Genomic DNA, 7,247 nt, shown 5'->3' with positions numbered 1-7,247 from the left:
TCTATTTGTCAGGGTTGTTTGTTTGTTTTTTAACATAAGTGACTCTATTTTGATTCTGAAAACTTTCAACATTCAGGTGTACAACTAGAACATTCATTTGGTGTTGGAATACCAGTGAGGTATGTTACAGGGTGAACTAAGGGGTCACTGGCATCACAGATAGATTGGAGTTTTTGATGGCAGATTCAACAGTCAATAAGGTTTCCCCCTGTGGCAATGAATTGGGAAATGCAAATAAGGCTATTGTCCTTCAGGAAAAAGAGGGAGAAAGCAAAATAAATAATACCAATGGGGAAAAGATATACAGGCCTGGTCTGGTCATCTTGAGGAAGCGGTCCACCTCAGGTGCAGTCTACTTCAATTCTGTAAAATCTTTAGTATCAATTCATCAACAGCAGTACAGGTCCAATCAGGAGTTGGTGCTTTCTTCAGATGGGATACATGTTATCCAGGAATCAAATCCTTCATGATTCACAGCTCAAGGGTTGGTTAACAAGACCAGGTATGGGTCTTTCCAGCGTGGCTGGAGGGAGTCCTTCTGCAAATGTTTTTTTCCAATAGACAAAATCTCCTGGTTGCAGGTTATGGTGTTTTAGGTCTTTGTCTCCCAGAAGCACACGGTGGAAAAACAGTATAATTCGTATATATAGCCTCAATTATACCTTTACAATTCTGAAGTATGTCACCCTTTATCAATTTTAGGTCAAAAGAAGTCAGTGCCAAATGCACAAGGTATCCAGTAATTATTTTAAATGGTGAGAGTTTATGTAATACAAAGGGGGTAACCTTTAACTTCAAAAGTAAGGTTTTTGACCAGGGCAAATATGGAGTTTCTATAAATTTTGCTAATTCAGTCTTCAAAGTACCATTGGTGTGTTCAACCAGTCCAGAGGATGGAGGATGATATGCACAATGAAATGTTGTAAGATTAGCCAAATACCACACACCTGTTTCACAATTTTTCCAGTGAAGTGGGTTTCTCAGTCACTGTGGAGCTTGAGGCGGGGGGTCCCCAGGCAGGAATTTTTTTTTTAGCCACTGTCAAAGTGGTGGCCTGTCTACAAGGAAATGCTTTAACTCAGTGGGAGAACATACAGACCATGACTAAAACATATTTTTGTCTGTGTTATGGTGGTGACTGGATAAAGGGCCCATTAGGTAGGTCAAAATGGCCAGGATAGGGTTCCGGTCAAGATGGCAGAATAGACAGTCCCCAGCATCACTCTCTCCCACAAATGAACCAATTATCAACTATAAAAATATAACATCAGCCAAGCTGGGGCCACTGGAGCTCAGGGGAAGAGGACAAGAGACCTACAGTGTTCATGAAGGGGGGAGAAGCCTCAATGAGAGAAACAAAAAACTGCTTGAAGCATTTCAGGCCACAGCCACTTTAAGGCTGAAGCTGCTGAGCACATGGAGCAGGAGCCAGCAGAAGTGGCAGCTGTGCCCTTCAAATGGAGTTACTTGGAGGTGGCAGAGGAGAAGAGGGCCTTGGTGGCCCCCAGGACAGCAAGACCACTCATAGGGTTCACATGGACCCATGCAGGAGAGAGGAGTCAGAACAGCTTTAAATGGGGAGCCATTCAGAGGCCAGTGAGTCATCACAATGTACCATCCCATGGGAAGTGTTTGGAGCACGGGCAGTGGGGGAGATGGGCCCACCCGGAGAACACTGGAACACAGGAAGGACAGCCGATCTGCCCCTCCAGTCAGTGCAGGAGCACTCAGAGGAGACTGGTCGTGAATGCAGAATTGCATGGGGTGCAGTTTGATGAAAAGACTCAGGCCCAGATCAGAGTTTCTACACAACCCAGGTGCATGGGGTCTCTGGAGAGCTGGAAGTACCTATAAGGTCAACCATTAAACCCTGAGCTGCACAAAAAGCCTTCCCTAGGGAAACAGCAGCAAAGCAGCAATTTAAACAACCACACAGCTCAAGTACTGGTTCCCACAGGAAGTTCCCCATTTTAGAAGTAAGCAAAGGACAAGAAATTAGTTCCAGCCCAGGCACACCACAGCACCTCAGGGCCCACCAGGGGACCTGAGTCATGGAACTGGGGACTAGTCCCCACTCCCACATCAAGGCACACGACCAGCGCCTTGGGGCCCTGCTTGGGGGCCTAGGCCATGGAGCCAGGGACCAGACAACCTGCACATGACCAGGTGTACTGCCAGCACCAAGGAGCAGGCCAAAAACATCACCTCCATGTGAGTGGCCCACCACAGCCACCACGATAACCGTGGCTGCCACGAAAGCAGCTAGATGCCACAACCTCCATGCAGATGGTCTGCCAGCCACTGGAGTGCGTTGATACAAGGAGAGTCACCAGCAGAGACCAAAGAGAAGAAGAGGATGTCTCTCTCCAGAAACCCCATTCCAGAGTGACAGAAGAAGCATCTGCTCTATGATAATACTGGGAGACCTGACCACACCTCTCAGCATTGGACAGATCATCTAGGCAAGAAATCAACAGAGTAACCATTATTCTTTCAGAAGGAGAGAAGAAATCTAGGGTAATTAGAGGACGGAGGAGGGAGGGAGAGGGGGATGGGGAGAGATTGGACAAGAGGCATAAAGAATAAGTACAATTTGTAACAATGTATGTACTAGTAATATTGATTTGATGAACACATGTCAACATTGAATCCCAGAGACATGTATGGTAAATTATGATTCAATAAAAAAAAAAATCAGTAAAAATAAATAAATAAATAAATATAAAAAATGAGTAGGGTATGTATGCACTGGCTTTCCAGGATTAAATTTGGGACAGGTTTGGCAGACCAGATAAGCAGTTTTAGCAGCTCCTTGAATATTTCCCCACCAATACTGTTTCATAAAAGTGATCATTCTCTCTACAGTCCAGTGGCTTAAGTCATACAGAGTAGTTAACAACGGAAATTTCATTCAGTCAGGCAGGACACGCTTTTTATTTGGTCCAAACCAGTGTTCTTTTTGATCATCAAACCAGCAGTCATTATTTTACTGGTTTTGTTTTTTGGCCACTGGACCCAGTTCTGTGCATCTTTAGTAACTGTCCTAAAATCATGTTTTGGAAATTTTTGCAGCTGGGCCATGACAGATATTTCATCAGTAGGACTCCTAAGGGCAGCATTTTTAGCAGTGTTATCAGAAAAGTGTTTTCCTCTAGCCTCCATGGAGTCTAGTTTTAAATGTCCCAGAAACTTAACAATGGCCAGAGCCGCAGGTAGTTGAATGGTATCTAACAAGTCTTTTACATAAGGCTTATTTTTTATTTTGTCTCTATTGGAAGTGAGGAAAGCCCTCTGTTTCCATAACATTCCAAAATCATGAGCAACTCCAAATGCATATCTACTATCTGCATAAATGTTAGTTTTTTCCCTTAAAAAGGAGGAAGGCTTCGGTAAGGGCAAATAGCTCCACCTGCTGGTCTGAAGTGACTTAAGGCAAAGGGGCTGCTTCCACAATCTCAAAGTGATAACAGTATAACCTGCACAATATTTACCAATTTCATTTCTTAAGGATGAGTCATCTGTGAACAAAGATAGCTCAGCATTGCTCAAGAGAGCTTCCTATAAATTCTTTTAAGGAGTCAAAAGGTAATCTGTTACACTCAGACTGTCATGTGGAATCTCATCCAGGGGAGAGGAAGAGGGGTTGATCATGATGAGAATTCAAAAGAGCTTCAATGTCATGGGGAACAAAAATGGTTAAGAGGGATCCCATGACTATTTCTTCATTGGATTTGACCAATAAAGCAGTGGCATGGACAGCTCTTAGACAAGAAGGGTATCCACAGATGACTGAGTCCAGCTATTGGCTATAGTATCCTATGGGGCAATCCTGTTCTCCATGCCTTTGAGTTGGAACTCCTAGGGCATTTCCTTCCTTTTCATATACAAAAGGAAGAAAGGGTGTTGAGAATTAGGGTTTCCTAAGGCTGGGGGATTTAGTAGCTCCCCTTTTAGTTTGTTAAAAGCTACATCTTCAGGGTCCTCCCAAACAATGGGATGAGGTTTGGTGGTTTTAAGCAGAGCCTATGAGGGCTGCATTAGAAGGGAAGTGTTGGGAATCCAATTGTGGCAGTAACCAGCAAGTCCAAGAAACCCATGGAGTTGGCACTTAGTTTGGGGTTTAGGAAATTATAAGATGCCTTGTATCCAGTCTTGTATCCAAGTGGAGTCCACTTTCTGAAATTATGTGGCCTAATTATTTTACTTGGGGTTTTACCAGTTGTAACTTTTCTTTAGAAACTTTATGACCTTTGGTAACTAAAAGTTTTAGTAAGTGTACACTGTCTTCCTCGCATACTGCCTGTGAAGAGCAGCAGAGAAGGTCATCCATACATTACAGTAAGCTGGATCCTTGGGGAAAAGTAACATGCTCTAGATCAGCCTTTAGAATCTGTGAAAAGTAAGAGGGGCTTTCAGTGAAATCTTGGGGCATGACTGTCCAGGTATATTATTGGCCTTCCCACATGAAAGTAAAAAGGTATGGACTAGCTGGGTCAACCAGAATTCTAAAGAATGCACTGCATAAATCAATAACAGTGAAGAACTTGCTGCCAGTTGACATCAAGGTCAGCAAAGTATGGGAGTATGGGACAACTGGGTGATGGAGTACAAGATTGTTTATTTCACAAAGGTCTTAAACAAATCTCCACCCATGGCAATTAGGTTTCTTTACTGGCAGGATTGGGTGTCACAAGGACTGGTACACAGGATAATAAGACATTGTGCCTTTTATTCTTCAGTGATGGGTTTAACAACCAATACAGCTTATTTTCTTAAAGGGTAGTAGTTAATCCTGAGCAAAGGTTTCAACGGGTTGATCTGACTCTTAATAAAGAGTGCACTATAAATACTACCTACATCTGTTGATGTTTTAGTCCATTTTGTGTTGCTATAACAGAATATCTGAGACTGGGTAATTTATAAAGGAAAGAGGCTTATTCGGCTTATGATTCTGGGACGGTTGCATCTGGCGCGGGCCTCAGGCTGCTTCTACTCATGGCAGAAAGTGGTAGGCTGCTGGTGGGTACGAGCAGATCACATGGTGGGAGGAAGCAAGAGAGAGAGACAGGAGGTGCCAGGGTCCTTTAAACAATCAGCTCTCACGGGAACTAATAGAGTGAGAACTCACTCATTAATACCCCCTCCCCCAGGGAGAGCATTAATCCATTCATGAGGGATCCACCTCCATCACTCAGTTTCCAACACTGCCACATTGGAGATCAAATTTCCACATGAGTTTTGGAGGGGACAACGCATCCAAACTCCATCAGTTGATGAAAGTTTTGCCCATAAAGAGATGGGCATCTGAGAAAGAAGAGAGGAGTGAGTTAGTTTTGTTTATTAATGATCTGAACAAGAAACAACATAGAAAATGAGGGAATGAGGAGTCAGGAGACTCTGCAGTCAGGCTGGGGTTTGACCTGGTTTATCAAATTCCAAAAATATTTCCCGCTTTTGGAAAAAAGAGATTCCTGCATGATATTTTTTCAAAAAACCTCAGCCAAGAAGGTGGACTGGAGCAGAGTTACTAATAAAAAGGAATGGGTGTCCTGTAAATGACCAAGGTGGAAAGGGATAGGTAAAGATATAAAGACATTTGGGGGTGTTTTTTAGAGATCCCCACTATTTGAACTTTAGTATTTCTGGTTGAGATTAGTGGGGTTAAGCACTGATGGTGTGGCACAAGTGTCTGTTAGGACAGTTAAGGCCTCATCCCCAATCTGAAGGATTGTTTCCCCTAAATAATTGAGAGGAAGGACAGGGAAGAGCTCCTATAATTCCTCAGAGCCCTGTCATTGGGAATGTACACATCAAGGGTTTTGAGGGAGGGGTTGTTTGGCTTTCTTTAACGTATGGCAATCTCTCTTCCAGTATATAGGATTTTGCAATAATGGATGAGGCCAGGACAATTTTATTTGAGAGATTCCATCTGTTTGAGATGGAGATTGAGGATTATGGTAGGGTTTTTTTTTATTGGAATCCTCTACAGTACAGGCCAACTGATTAGCCGAATTTATTAAGTCTGGAGTGGGCATAGTTTCCAATTCCATGTGGGTATTTTTAAGAAGTTGGGAAAGTTCTTGAGGGAGGCCATTCACAAACAGAATTAAAGGCTACTCAGGCAGAATCAACATCCATAGGGAGTCTAGAACTTTCCTTAAAAACACCCTGAAGTTGGCTATAATAATTATGAACTGGCTTATAAAATTCTTGGGTACAAGCCTGGATTTTTTTTCAATCTATAGCCTCAGGGAAGACTGTGGTGAAATCCTTATGAAGTTAAATGAGACTCTTCCCAATATTGGGGTGTTTGTTTTTCTAAATCTTAATTGGGATGAGTTCATTCAGCTTTGGCCATCCAGTGCTGTGCCTGCCCTTTAACCAACAAGCATGTGAACCAACTGATATAGATTAGAGAAGCCAGGCTGATAACCCTGGATTACTGTGCTGACTTCGTTGGTGAATCCATGAGGGTCTTCAGTGATTTTTGGGAATTCCCTGGCAATGGCTCAGAGTTCAGCCTTACTCCAAGGAACAAAGGAGTCTTACGTTGTCAGAGGGTTTATTTTAAAGGGGCAGGTTTTAGTAGGTTCCAATTGAGGAGTGGGGATGAGGAGTCTGGGAAGAAAGGGAGTTTAGTTAGAGAAGGATAAAGAGGAAGGGGAGAAGTTGTAAGAAAGGGAGGAGAGGGCTTTGGAGTGAAAAAAGTCTGGGCCTCTAAGGTCTTTTTATCCTCGTTTAATTACTTATTTTTCTCAGCTAACTTCAAGATAGTATTTCACAGTGAGGCAATTTTTGAGTCCTGAGTACACTAAAAAGCCTCACGGAACCAATTGAAATATGCATCCCACTCAAGCTGTTTAACCCTATAGCCACAGTCTTCTAGTTTAGTTCTAAGAAAAATGGGCTTGGGGCAGTTAGAATGATCCCCAAATAGCCATTCAATCTCTAAATTTTCCTTGGTGTAATTTTCCCATTGGCTTAAAACTGTGCACAAAAATGAGCCATAGTGTTTGAAGATATAGCTGACTGGAGTCCCTGAAGGGGGACTATATTTGTGTGACCCAGAATTTGGGTATCCCATTAAGTTTAAACAAGAAAAATTTAACTCACTAAAATCTTGAATAGGCATGCAGACCAACAAACCAAAAATGAAACCAAAAGGTACTCACCAGAGGAAGTGTCCTTTCATAAAGGTTTTATAAAATCCAGCTCAAATGAAGTTAGAGAACCCAGCCAAAAGGAGA

The sequence above is a fragment of the Cynocephalus volans genome, chromosome X (assembly GCF_027409185.1).
Source record: "Cynocephalus volans isolate mCynVol1 chromosome X, mCynVol1.pri, whole genome shotgun sequence".
Classification (NCBI taxonomy): Eukaryota; Metazoa; Chordata; class Mammalia; order Dermoptera; family Cynocephalidae; genus Cynocephalus; species Cynocephalus volans.
The sequence above is the reverse complement of the archived record's forward strand: the minus strand, read 5'-3'. Positions refer to the sequence as shown.